Source organism: Pyrus communis, chromosome 6 (assembly GCF_963583255.1).
Source record: "Pyrus communis chromosome 6, drPyrComm1.1, whole genome shotgun sequence".
Classification (NCBI taxonomy): domain Eukaryota; kingdom Viridiplantae; phylum Streptophyta; class Magnoliopsida; order Rosales; family Rosaceae; genus Pyrus; species Pyrus communis.
In genome coordinates this window covers 9,258,552-9,274,193 of record NC_084808.1, presented here as the reverse complement: position 1 = coordinate 9,274,193, position 15,642 = coordinate 9,258,552, and positions in this window count along the sequence as shown.

Here is a 15,642-nt window from a genome sequence, read left to right as displayed (position 1 = left end):
TTCAGTAAGTGTCCTATTTTTTCTTTCTATCAAACCAATTTGTTGTGGTGTATAGGGAGCAGTTCTTTGATGTACAACACCATGCTCTTCACAAAAGATATCAAATACATATGAAAAATATTCACCACCTCTATCACTACGAAGGCATTTAATTTTCCTTCCTTTTTGGTTTTCAACTTCAGCTTTACAGCGCTTAAAACACTAAGAAGCTTCATTTTATTAGACAATAAATACACATAAGTGAACTTAGCATAATCATCTATAAATGTGATAAATATCTTTTTCCACCTCTTGTTAAAACACCATTAAATTCACATATGTTAGAATGTATTAAGTCTAATAAATTTGTATTTCTTTCGGTAGTTGGAAAAGGTTTCTTAGTCATTTTCCCTTGAATACATGTTTCACATTTATCATTGTAATCATCATTGCAAGCAATTAAACCAAGTGTGCGCATGTATTTTAAAGATCCAAAATTTACATGTGCTAAACGTAAATGCCATAAATGAGAGGAAGATTCAACAATATAAGCAAAAGAATTCACTTTATTATTAATACTTAGTTTGAACATCCCATTACGAGAATACCCTTTTGCCAACAAACATCCTATTTTTTGACATTATTAACTTGTCGGATTCTAGAACAGTCTTTATACCGTTCTTATACAGTAAATTTGTAGACACAATTCTTTCTAATTTATGGAACATGTAGTACATTAAGCAATGTCAATTTCTTTCCAGAAGTAAATTGAAGTTCAACCGTTCCTTTTCCTAGAGCTTTGGCGGAATTATGATTCCCCATTAAAACCTCTTGATTGTCCGTTGATGTTTCATGTCTTGAATTGTGCTTTGTCATTACACACATGTATAGTAGCCCCTAAGTCGAGCCACCAATCAGATGATTTTATTGCCGCTGCCATATTTAGTTTCGTAATCATGCCAATATGCATCATTGATAGCATTGCAACAATGTTATGAATTCCAGTGTTTTCCATCATATTTGCGCTATTGGTCTTATTGGCATATTCCTCACTCGCTTTTCTGTGGCTACAATCATGAATGTAATGGCCTTTCTTTCCACAAAGGTAGCATACGCCATTTGCATTCTTTTGATTGTTGTTGGGATTGGTCTTATTAAACTTCCCTTTGTCAATTTTGACCTTGAAGTTCTTTTTGTATTTGTTTTCTTCGATAATGTGAACTTTAAAGGAATCTTGATTTGCAAAATTCTTATCACGATTTTGAGTTTCCTCTTCAATTTGAATACCTTTTTGCAAATCCTCCAAACTAAAATCTTCCACCATGTGTAGAAGTTTCTTTCTATAATTATTCCATGTTTGGGGTAATTTTGCCATAATAGGCCCAACTATCATAGGATCCGGAATAACTATTTTAAGTTCACAAAGCTTTGAGACTAAGGCCAATAATTCATGAACTTGGTCTAGAATGGGTTTGTTATCAAACATAGTGAACTCATAATATTTGAACATTAAAAATTTATCGACACCTCTTTTCTCTGTTGTGAACTTGTGTTCAAGTGCTTCCCAGATTTCCTTTGGAGATTGAATGTGTGTGTACAGGTCATATAAGCGATCAGATAATGTGCCCAAGATGTGTCATGTACATACCAATTCATCTTCTTCATTCTTTAGTTGATCGGCAACTATTTTGTCTGTGTCTTTGTCACTTGGTTCATGAATAGGCTCCAATTTTGGGTCCAACACATATATGACATTTACAACAGTAAGCATGAAACACATCTTGTCATTCCATTGGGTGAAGTTTGATCTATCAAATTTGTCTAGCTTGTAGACATCTTGATTGATAATCTTCAAAGTTGTGTATCAGACTTGTTTTATTTAGAATAGCAAGCATGAAGCACATCTTGTCCTTCAATAGGGTGAAGTTTGATGCATCGAATTTGTCTAGCTTGTAGACATCTGGATTGATAATCATCAAGGCCATGTTATCAGACTTGTTCTTCATGACGAAAATAACACTTTAAGATTGTTAGAGTAAATGTAGAAATATAGAGAATAAACTGAAGAATGACTTTGAGGTACGACTTGAATCGTTTCCTTAAAGTGTTATTTGCCCACACTCGAATGAGTTTGCTAAAAGGTTCTTGACAAATCACTTCCAAGATACAATAAAGTATGAAATATTCGATTAGTAAAACCAAATTAAATTCCCTTAGAAATAACTAGAAATAAATTGTATGAATGAGTTGGAGAGAGAAGAGAGAGCAAAAAATTTGTGTAGACAACAAATTTTTAAATGAATTTCTCTTCTACCAATTTACCAATACATAGGGGAGATTGCACCCATTAGACACATCCTTTGGTTTGAGTATGCCTTTTCACCATGGGATAGAACTCATTGCAGCAGTATGTCCAATGGACATATCTAATACAAAACACCAATTACCCAGAGATTATATATGTTGTAAAGCATAGGGTCAGATGCCCAACCAATGGGTTTGTCTGTTAGCAACAATGAAAAGCTGCAGTGCTTCAAATTGAAGAGATACGATTGTTGGGCAATAACCCAACTCTATTATCTACAAATACAAAGCACACGCATATACATATACATATAATATATATATATACATATACATATAATATATATATATATATATATATATATTTGAAGTATTCAACCAGAAGAAGAAGAATGCGAAGACTTTCTCTCAACGATTGGGAAAGAGTGGATCAAGATTGGGGATGATTATTTTCAGAACCCTATAGCAACACCATCCCCATCACAACTAGTCATCAAGGAATTTGCCACAGATCCATCGTTTCGATGCGCCAAGAACAATCGCAAAAGGAAATTTGAAACTTACAACCAAGAAGAGGCTGTGTGCTGTTACATTGCTTCTGACTCGCCAACTGGAATTCCCAACAATCCGTTCATCAAATATCGGACTCAATATTCAAAAGAGAAGTATGCGGAGTTGCACATTATAAGCAGACTTTTTGCGTCGAAGACGGAGCAGGTGGAAGAAGAAGCGGACTTGGCGACACGTTTCAGTTTTAGAACCAAGAGGAGGCACCTTTATTATGATTAAGGATTTAGACTAGCTTCAATGGTCCTCAAATTTTAAGTAAATGACCACATAGAACAAAAATTATTCCCCATTTGCTCCCAAAGGTAGTATACTGTGGATATTACAGACGAACTTCTTGAGTGTAAATTATTATGAATTAGCTATGTTATTCTACACCCTCTTGTGCTATATATTAATTTTTTTTAAGTACATACTTCATTGATGAAACAGTCCTATAACAGGAGGTGTGCATGTGTGACCTCGTTAAAATCTTGCCAGGTAATTCTTGTATGATTATGGTTACACCTTTGTTGTGTAATTCAAAAGTTTTATCTTTGAAAAGAAAGAAGAGCTAGTAACTTTCCAATTATTTTGACAAAAAAAAATAAAAAATCCAATTATTTCTGCAGTTTGAATAACAAAATAATTAATGGTAAATATCATAGTGGTTGAGAGGTCACCATTCACTAAATATTTGAAGGTTTATTAGGGATAAAATCTTGAGAGCACTACACTTGGGAATGAAGAAAAAATCTGTGTCACAAAAACAAGATTTATTCAAACAGATGAAGTAACAAGATTTTTTTCAAAATAACCAAGTCAAGATAATTATGCCTTTAGTTTTATCAAATAATTAACGGGCAGAAGAAGTCCACGACATGGTGAACAAAAATTCAAGTCTATAAATAGCGAATGCCAGGGGGCAGAGCCACGTCCACTCCGCACACCATTTTTTGCCTTCCGCAATACTCTGATTTATTTCTGCCATTTAATTTCCTTTAATTTATAGACTCTATCTAAAGGCTAGAAAAAAGAAGTGTGCAAAATTACTTCTTAAAGCACAAATATAACAAAACTTGAAATTGAAGGAGATGTGAATTTAAAATAATTTGTTGATTATTTGTGCTTTAAGAAGTAATTTGATGAGCTGATACCTTAGACGAATTTCAACAAAATATAGCGAATGTAGGAACAAGTTCAGCGCATACATATCGAATTAACCAGAGGACGTCAGTAGTAGAACCAAGTTGTCAGGCCAACCAAGTTCGCACGTTACATAAACCCAATCTAAGGTAATGCTGAGGCCTCCTCACAAGGAGATGCTCTGCTCCATTTTCCGGTGAGTTTCAAGCTACTCGGCGTGGAGATCTACTTCTGCCCACTGCGAAGTAAGATTCTCTCATCTTTGTGCCTGTGGTTTCTCGCCACTGGGTTCATTTATCCTATCATAATGGCCAGTGATGAGGAGGCTATCCACTACCTGAGTGTCAAATTCGAAGATAGTCTAGATCTAGAAGAGAGGTTTGATGATAATTTACATCTAGTGGTAAGATTGTTGGCTGATAATGAGCCATCTGAGCACATGGTCAAGGAGGTGGTGCATAGTGTTGGTATTTGACAGTTTACTAACTCAACACCAAATGATGTGGATGATAGGTTTACAAACTCTATCACACCTCTCACTTACACTCTCAATAATATTGGACAAACGAAAGGGAATAACAAGCTTGGGGATAACAAACACTTTGAAATATTAGAAAGAGGGTTTACAACTCTTTTGGAGCTTACAAGCTGAAATGGAAATGGGAATTGGATTTAATGTTTCGGATGATACACACACTCATTTAAAGCCTTACGAGAGGCTTATTTATACATTCCAAACAGCAAAGAACCACTCAAGTGCTTTAAATAAAAAAATACAACAACACATACAACCATTCAAACAGATCAAATGAACTTAGAACAATCTGGCACACACACATGCAGCGACAGATGGTGATTACCATCTTTACACCCTTTCACATATGCACCAGCTGCTAGACACTTTTACACACATGCACTGCATCATTCCTTGCTGTCTTTCAACACCTTTCGGCTAGCACATGGAGGAGACTTTGTTCTTTGTAGCTGGAAAGAAACAAACAGCTAGCAGCAACATTTTACAACCTGTTTTTGATTTGAATTTCCAACACACCTCCTCAAATCAAAACGCCTTCATTCCTAGCATTTCACGCAGTAGCCGGAATGATTCAATTGGCAATGGCTTTGTGAAGATGTCTGCCACTTGTTCCTTGGTGTGACAGTAGACAAGTTCAATTGTCTTTTGCTTCACATGGTCCCTCAGAAAATGGAACCTGGTATCGATGTGCTTGCTCCTTCCATGTTGGACTGGATTCTTAGCAAGCTTGATGGCTGAAATGTTATCCACATGAATCAAGGTCGATTCTTCTTGTGAATGACACACTGATTTCAACAGATTCCTTAACCAAATTGCCTCACACACGGTTGAGGCTACAGCTACATACTCGGCTTCACATGATGACAAGGCAACGATTGACTGCTTCTTTGAAGTCCACGAGAAAGCTGTTGAACCTAGAAAAAAGGCATAGCCAGTTGTGCTTTTCCTTTCATCTTGGTCACCTCCCCAATCACTATCCGAATAGCCATATAATTTTGTATCTTCACCAAAATTATAAAATAGACCAAAGTTTAGAGTACCTTTTATGTACCTTAGAATTCTCTTGACAGCAAGCCAATGAGACTCCCTTGGTGTTTCCATGTATCGACTTACAAGTCCAACACCATAAACTATGTCTGGTCTTGTGATTGTGAGGTACCTTAGGCTTCCAACGAGGCTTTTGTACACTGTTGAGTTTACAAACTCACCCTCTCCTCCTTTGGACAGCTTCAATCCAGTTGCGACTGGGGTATTGACAATGTTGCACTTGTCCATATTGAACTTCTTCAATATGTCTCTCATGTACCTTTGTTGAGAGATGTAGATACCATCACTTTCTTGCTTCACTTCTATGCCAAGAAAGTATGACATTAATCCATTGTCAGTCATCTCGAACTCACTGAACATTGATTGCTTGAACTCATGGAACATTGCCTCATTGTTTCCTGTAAACAATAAATCATCTACATAGAGACAAATAATTAAGAACTCCCCTTTTTCACCATTCTTCATGTAAACTGAATGCTCGTATGGACATTTCTGAAATCCATTTTGGTGAAGGTAGTTCTCGATCCTTGAGTTCCAAGCTCGTGGTGCTTGCTTGAGGCCGTACAAAGCCTTCTTCAAACGATACACCTTATCTTCTTCTCCTTGTACTTGGAAGCCTTCCGGTTGTTCCACGTACACTTCTTCCTCAAGTACTCCATTAAGGAAGGCTGACTTGACATCTAGTTGATAAATTTTCCATTTATGATGTGCGGCAAGAGAGATTAGCAATCTTACCGTGTCAAGTCTCACAACTGGAGCATAGACTTCATCATAGTCCACTCCATACTTCTGTTTGTAGCCCTTTGCTACAAGCCTTGATTTGTACCGATCCACACTTCCATCTGCAGTGCGTTTGATCTTGTACACCCATTTGACACCTATAGCCTTCTGATTTGGTGGAAGTTTTGTCAACTTCCAGGTGTCATTCTTCTCGATGGCATGGATTTCTTCTTCCATGGCTTTCTTCCAATGATCCTCCTCCACAGCTTCATTGAATGATAGAGGTTCATGATCAGCATATAGGCAGAAAAGATTTGTTTCTTCTCCCTCTTCTTGTCCATAGATCTCAGTGAGACTCCTTAACCTTACTGGAGTTGATGAACTGCCTTCCTCACTGGATGTAGGACCACTCCTTGCATTTCTGTGCACTGGAGTTGTTGTGCCTATTTGAGTAGGTTGCAGCTCGACTAGTGGTACAACTTCTTGTTCTTCAAAGTTTGTGGGAACAACCCTCTCCTTATTGACTTCTTTGTTGTTCCACTTCCATGTCTCTTCTTCACTGAAGATGACATCTCTACTAACCACTAGTTTGCTAGTTAGTGGGTTGTAGAGTTTGTAAGCTTTGGACTCTTCACTATAGCCCACAAACACACACTTTTCACCTCGATCATCGAGCTTCCTCCTCTTGGCTTCTGGAACTTGAGCATATGCAACACATCCAAAAATTTTGAGGTGTGCAACATTCGGCTTGTATCCACTCCAAGCCTCTTGTGGTGTCATCCTCTTGACACTCTTTGTTGGACATCGATTCAACAAATAAATCGAACAAGCTACAGCTTCTGCCCACAATTCTTTTGGCAAATTCTTCTCCTTAAGCATGGATCTTGTCATGTCAAGGATAGTTCGATTCTTCCTTTCAGCTATCCCATTTTGCTGTGGTGTATAGGCAGCAGTCATTTGATGCCTAATTCCTTGCTCCTTGCAGTATGCTTGGAACGCATTGGAGGTGTACTCTCCACCTCTATCTGATCTCACGGCCACAAGTTTGTGGTTGCTCTCAGCCTCTATAAATGCCCTAAATTCCTTGAAGACTCTTAGGGCAGCCGACTTTTCCTTAAGAAAATAAGCCCAAGTTTTTCTGTTAAAATCATCAATGAAGGTAATGAAGTATCTATTACCTCCATATGACATGGGATCCAATGGTCCACATATATCTGTGTGCACCAACTGCAGTGGTGCCCTTGCTCTCCATGCATTACCAACAGGGAATGATAATCATGTTTGCTTGCCAAGCACGCAGCCTTCACATACTTGATGTGTGGTTTCAATCTGGGGTAGACCACGCACCATTCCTCCACTTGACAACAATTTCAGGCCATTGAAATGAAGATGGCCAAAACGAAGATGCCATCTCCACGACTCATTTTCAATCTCACCGATGTTGCAACTCCCAATCTTTGTGTTTAACTTCAATGGGAACATACGATTCTTTGACATTTGAACACGTGCAATGAGCTTTCTCCTTGCATTTCTGAGAGTGAGAAACATATTCTCCATATGTATAATGTACCCTTTCTGGAGCAATTGACCAATGCTCAGAATGTTGCTCTTCATACCTGGTATGTAGTAGGTATCGGAGATGTATTCTTCTCTACCATCCTTCTGGATGATCTTGATCTTCCCTTTGCCTTCAACTGGCAGCCTTGAGGAGTCACCAAGGCTTACAGATCCATAGGCCTCCATTTTGAGTTTGGCAAAGAACTCTTTCTTTCCACACATATGGTTACTTGCACCAGAATCCAAGTACCAAACATCTTGTTGGTTACTAGAATCATGGTGTGCTAGTAAGACTGTGAATTCCTCACCATCATTTCCACTTGATTCTGCCAAGTTGACATGCCCACCATTTTTATATGAACATTCATTTGCATAATGTCCATATTGCTTGCAACTGTGACACTGGATATGCGCCTTTCCTCGAGTAGATCTCCACTCTTGAGATTGTCCTCGATTTTGTGCATAGCCACGCCCTCTTCCTCGAGCTCGTCCTCGGCTACGGTTGGATGAGCTTCCACGACGTGAGTCCCACTGCCCACGACCCCCATTTGGTTTGTCAATATTCAACTTTGACTCCAAAGCTTGCTCTAGCGTTGTGGGGCTTGCATTCTTCTGAATGCGTTGCTCGTGAACTAGGAGGGATCCTAGTAGCTCTTCTGCGCTCATTGTCTCCAAGTCCTTGGATTCTTCAATGGCAGTCACCACATGTTCGAACTTGGATGTGAGTGACCGGAGTATCTTCTCCACAACTCGTACTTCATCGAGTCTCTCGCCATTTCTTCTCATCTGGTTTACTATCACAATGAGCCTTGTGTGATAATCTGAGATGCTCTCTTTTTCATTCATGTGAGCAGTTTCAAAATCTGCTCGAAGTGATTGTAACCTCACTTTCTTGACACGATCTACTCCTTTGTAAATCGTACTGAGTGTGTCCCATACTTGCTTGCTCGTTGTTGCTTCTGCAACTTTCTCGAACATTGAATCTTCCAGACCCTGGTATAGAAGATATAGTGCCTTCTGGTCCTTCTTTCGTAAGTCCTTGAGAGTATTCCTTTGTTCTGCAGTATATGCGGCTTCTTGCTCGGCAGTGGGTACAACATACCCACCACTGACAACTTCCCACAACTCTTGTGATCCAAACAAAGCTTTGAATTGGATACACCATCTTTCATAATTTTCTTTCTTCAATACGGGAACTTGGAGTTGCACTAGATTTGACGCCATAGCCGTTGCACTTGCCAGAAAGGTATTCTGGCTCTGATACCAAAATGTTGGTATTTGACAGTTTACTAACTCAACACCAAATGATGTGGGTGATAGGTTTACAAACTCTATCACACCTCTCACTTACACTCTCAATAATATTGGACAAACGAAAGGGAATAACAAGCTTGGGGATAACAAACATTTTGAAATATTAGAAAGAGGGTTTACAACTCTTTTGGAGCTTACAAGCTGAAATGGAAATGGGAATTGGATTTAATGTTTCGGATAATACACACACTCATTTAAAGCCTTACGAGAGGCTTATTTATACATTCCAAACAGCAAAGAACCACTCAAGTGCTTTAAATAAAAAAAATACAACAACACATACAACCATTCAAACAGATCAAATGAACTTAGAACAATCTGGCACACACACATGCAGCGACAGATGGTGATTACCATCTTTACACCCTTTCACATATGCACCAGCTGCTAGACACTTTTACACACATGCACTGCATCATTCCTTGCTGTCTTTCAACACCTTTCGGCTAGCACATGGAGGAGACTTTGTTCTTTGTAGCTGGAAAGAAACAAACAGCTAGCAGCAACATTTTACAACCTGTTTTTTATTTGAATTTCCAACACATAGTGCCTGGAATAGGATGGGAGTTGTCAAGGTTTTGAAGGCCAAACCCAACATTTATGCTATCAATGCGGGCGAGGAGGCGGTGGCTAGACGACTCCTCGAGCGGAACCCTTGGTTTATCAAGGATTACACCTTCACTATCAAGTTGTGGCCGTCGTTCCACTCGTTGGATAATAGCTGCTAACCGGGCAGTGTACTAGATTTAGGCGCATGGGGTCCCAATACACCCCTGCACCTTGAAAAATGCAAAAAGTATGGGGGAGATGTTGGGGGCAATCCTAGAGGTTGAGGACCTCTTTGAAACTGGCTTTCACGGTTTCCTGCGGCTGCGAGTTAACTTCGACGACCGAAGACCACTCGTGACATGCTTCCAAATACCTTGCCAAAATACTGGATCGTGGCTTATCCGCTTGAAATATGAGGGGCTGAGGATCTTCTGTTATCGTTGTGGGAGGCTTGGTCATCCAGTGGTTGCCCGTGCCCAACAACATCAACGGCTTCGGGAACAAGCCGTTTCTTTGACGAGTTGCGTGCTGCCCCTCCCTTCACGAGCATCATCTCTGCTATTCCCACTGGTAAATAAGGTCAAACACGCAACAGGGGCTGATGAAGGGCATTGGAGACGAAAATGGGCGGGGGAAGGTGGTCTTTTTGCCAACTGACCACCTGTACCAAATAGGAATAAAAACACTTAAAAATACTTGTATGAGAACACTGTAGTTGCATTAAGAATGCTCATGCAAGGTCGGTTCCACATGGATTGAATGAATTATTTGTATTTAAATTAATTCTTAATTAACTATTTAAAACAAGGTTTGGAAAAGATTGATTTTGGAATTTAAAATAATAAAAACGAATTTAATAGGAATAATTAATTAAATCGACAAAATAAAATAAACTTGAAGAAAACGGTTTCTGAAAATCAAATTGCGAAGCCTAGGGTTCCGCCATCACACTAACAATCCTATGTAACTTTACCAATTACTTATGGATTACACATGCAACTTTGAAGGTTAGGTTTTCCTAATTCATATTCTCCTCGTGATATTTACGTAAGAACATATATCTAACATGCAACCCGTCTGTGATATTCAGATCAAATATGAACATACAAGACTCATTAAGTTTTGTGAAAACCCTTTGCAAAACCTTGCAACCCCTAAAAGCGTGATACTCGGCTTTAGTGAAATTACAATGATTAACCACAAGAAGCAATACTCAATCCTCCAGTCATATTCCGACAGAATTGCATCCAATTACTTATCTAAACATCCTAGTGGTAGTTAAGTATTAAGATATAAAGATAGTTTAAACACAGTAATTAATAATTCAAAGCAAGCATGCATAACATCATAAGCAATTGAATAAAGTCTACATATTCATGCTAAGGCTCGTGACCTCACCCAAGCAAAAGGAATTTAGTTACGAACAACCATAAAACAAAAGGAATTTTATTGAAACAAAAAAAGGATAGAAAACACCTTGAAATACAAATCATCGAAAGCTCTCTACGTTCTACCAATTGATGTGTTCTCCATCCTTCCCTCCAAAACCCTAATGGCTAAATAGCCTTATTTATACTAATGCAAAATAAAACCTGACCTAGAAAAGGTCTTAGAATAAAACTAGGAAACATAATAAAATAATAAATTTGCAAATAAAAGGTTTCCTATTTGAACTGAAATTCGGACTTCTCAGAAAATAAGACTTTTGACTGACCAAATCAACTTCGATTTGGTCCCAAAAGATCTCTTTTGAAAGCTTAAGTCATCCCAACAAATCCTCAAAAGGAATATTCCTTAAAATATGCCATCTTGACCTCCAAAATACCCAAAATATCCAAAAACGTCAATTTGGGCAGGTTGCGCGCTGGGCCTTTATTTCATTGCCACGGTTAAACGACTTAATAGAAAAATCTAAAATTTTGATGCAATAATCTTGAAAACTCATGAATATCCTCTAATTGAAATCGCTCCAAAATTTGTCCGTTTGATCACGTTTTGCCCCAGAGGAAGTCGGAAATCCTATATTGAAAATACAATTTAAAGTATAAAAATTCAAACCAAATAACCAATAAATTAATACTAAGATTAGGGTAATATATATAGAATAAAATCACTCATCACCTGCCAGATAGGGATTGGGAAACACCGACAAAGGAGTTCACAACAAGGCAAAAGAGGGTTGATCGGACATCAAAGACTACCATCCCTGCAAATAGTGACAAAATCATTGCCACAACAAAAGACAAATCTGATGTTGCACCATTTGTCGCCCTCAGCACCCCTAACGCCGATTTGTCTGAGGTTGACACTCTGATTCTTAAGCTAAGTGGATCCCATTTGCCAAGGTTGAACAATATACCAAATGCTGGGCATATGTGGCACCCTAATAGCTTTGGGACCTAGTTCACTAATGGCACTTTGACCATTGCAATCAACGGTCTTTCCTTCTCTAAGTCTTGAGCGCTTACCTCCATGGGTCTTCTCCAATGTAGATGGGCTTCTTAAGGCGACAAATGAATTACCAACTAGCCCAACTCATTTTACTCTGAAAGATTATTTTCCTCTTGGTACTAGCTGACAGGTTTTAATGACCTCGGCCTAACACTGGGCCCAAACCAAACTTGCGGGATAAAGCCCATTCCTAAGATGGAACCTGCATACCTAAAACAGTACTCTCCCTAAAAAAAGGCTAAAGTGATGCATAGCCCTAACAGTTGTTGTCCTCTCCATCTCTCAAACTTCAATGGCCAAAGAACTAGGGGCAATAATGATGCGCCAAAGGGTGTCAAATCAAACTAGAAAAGTGAGGCACTCTTGAAAGGAGGGCGTTTTGACCAGGTTGGGTAATGATGGTATATGCGATGTGCTTGTCAATCCCTCATAGGAGCTTGCAAGGGCAAAAACTCAAAAAAGGGTGGATTAGAAGAAAACAGAGAATCACAAATGTCCCATCGGTGAAGGCTGACGATTGTCAGCCCCACTGAGAACCATGAAAACCCTACTATGGAACTATCGGCGGCTTGGGAACTCCCGAATAGTTCAAGTGTTGCTCAACATTGTCAAGTAGCAAGATTCCATTCAGGTGTTCCTATCTGAAACTAAATGCCAGATGTCTATGCTTAGCTTCCTTAAAGTTAAGTTGCAATTTGAAAAATTTTGTAGGGTCAACTCGAGGGGTCAATCAGGAGGCCTTGGTCTATTTTGGAAAGCTGATCTAAATGTTAGGCACCTGAATACCTCTGCGCACTTCATTGATGTGGAAATTGGTGGTATGGGTGATGATGATCACTGGCAGTTCACGGGATTCTATGGGTACCTAGGCATAGAGGAGTCGCGTGTGGCAAACTAATCTTCAATCCCATGGGTGGTGGGTAAAGACTTCAATGAGCTACTCCACATGCATGAAAAAAAAAAGGGGTCATCTGATACCCATATGCCAAATCCTTAGTTTCCAGGACGCCATCAATGATTGTAATTTGTTGGTTTTAGGCTTCACGGGGGTTCCCTTTACATGGGCGACTTCTTGCCATTGAGGGATTGAGGAGCAACTGGACAGAGTGCTTACCACTTATATGTGGAAGGCTTTATACCCCGATTACTGTGTGATCCATATCGGCCCAAGTAAGTTTGACCATACACCCATCATTCTATCAGACCAACGTCTGCCATCGCTAGGGTGTTTGGTCAGACTTACTTAGGTTGAAATGGATCACCGTCTTCGATTTGAGGAATTTGGACCAGACATGAGGAGTGTTTGGGGATCGTGAAAGAAGCATGGGAATGACTGGTGGTTAAGGTCCCAATGTTCTAAATTGTACAGAATATAAAGGTTACCAGGGTGCCTTAACTAAATGGCAAAATCGAGTTTTCAATTCCCGAAAGATGAAGATCAGTAATATACGTGCTAAACTGGAAAGCATCCTCCATCAACCATTATCTAAGAACTCGGTCTCCGAAAGGGCGACACTCATGAAAAGGCTTGATTCTCTCTTGGGGGACGAGGAAAGCTTCTTGGGGCAAAGATCACACATACACTGGATGAAGGTGGGGGATAGAAACACTCGATTCTTTCACCAAAGGGCATTAAGTCATAGATAAAAAAAATTATGTTAGGGGCCTCATTGATCGCAATGGGCATTGGGTTGAGATTGACAATGTGGTGGAGAGTATTGTCATGGATTATTTCCATGATATCTTTGCATCCGGCCGTGTGGGCGACAATCAGGATGTGATGAATGCCATTGAACCCAAAGTTTCTCAGGATATGAGATGGAGACTAGAACGGAGCCTCTAAGATGAGGAAATACTGGACACCCTGTTTCAAGTGTAGCTAAACAAGGCCCTGGATTGGACGGAATGTCCCCATTGTTTTTCCAAAAATATTGGGCCATTGTTGGGAATGTTATTACTGTGGCGATCCGGTCCTTTTTCTCCTCTGGGAAACTCCTAAAGCAAATAAATTTACCCATGTTGCCTAGTACCAAAGTTGAAGGGTGCTAAGGAGATGGTTCATCTACAACTTATTAGCCTTTGCAATGTAATTTTCAAAATCATCTCCAAGGTGCTCACTAATTGACTTAAAGGAATTCCTCCCTCCATAATCTCGGAACATCGATCGGCCTTTGTCCCAGGACTGATTATTTCTGATGATTTCATTATTGCCACAGAGATTGCCAACTTTCTCTTTAGAAGGATAAGAGGGAAGAAAGGTTCTTTTCCGCTCAAACTTGACATAAGTAAGGCATACGATCGGATCGAATGGGCCTATTTATAGAGGATCAGTGTTAAAATGGGATTTTCTACAACTTGGATAAATTTGGTGATGACCATTGTTACCATTGTCTCCTATTCTTTTTTGGTGAACGACACCCCAAAGGGTTACTCAATGCCTACTAGAGGACTCCGCCAAGGTGATCCATTATCTATATATTTATTCCTTCTGTGTGACGAGGGACTCTCGACCATAATTGCTAAAAAATAACAAACTGGGCGATTACAAGGAATCTCGATCGTGAATAGGGCTCCGTTCGTAAACCACTTCCTCTTTGCTGATGACAGCTTCCTTTTCACTTGGTCCACTGAGGATGATTACAAAGAGGTTACAGACACTTTTCAGCTCTATGAACGAGCATCGGGACAAATGGTAAACCTTCAGAAGAGATAAGTTTGTTTCAGTCGTAATGTCAAGTGTTCTAACAAAGCTAAACTGGCTACGGTAATAGGGGTCAAAAAAGTTGATCGCACATGATAGATATTTGGGTTTGCCAACCATTGTGGGAAGAAATCGAAAACTATGCATCGATTTTATTAAAGAAAGATTATGGAGCCGAATACAAAGTTGGAAAGGAAGGCTTATAAGTGCAGCAGGAAATGAGTTTTTGGTTTAGTTTGTTGCCCAGGCCACTCCCACTTATCTGACAAGTGTTTTTCTCCTTCCCAATCATTTTCATGATGAATTAAATTAGCTTGTAGCTTCTTTCTGGTGGAGTGGATCCGAAGGAGAGAGGAAAATACATTAGCTATCATGGAACAAGCTTTGTCCGCCAAAAGCAGAGGGTGGTCTCGGTTTTTGCAATTTATATGCTTTCAACCTAGTGCTACTAGCAAAGCAAGCATAGAGAATTATTAAGGAACCAGATTCGCTTGTGGTGACGATCCTAAATGCAAAATACTTCCCAAATTGTTCCTTTATGAAGGCCCAGATAAAACCAAATTGTTCCTTCTCTTGGAGAAGCTTGTGTGGTTCAAGGGTTGTAATCAACAAGGGGGCTAAGTGGATAATCGGGAATGGTAGATCGGTAAGTATTTAGGGAGACCCGTCCAAACTCGAATATACCTCTCTTCACAGTGTCGCTGACCTGATTGATTCGTTGTCACATGCTTGTAAAATTGACACTATTGCTGCACTATTTTCTTCGATTAAGGTGAACTTGATCCACTCTATC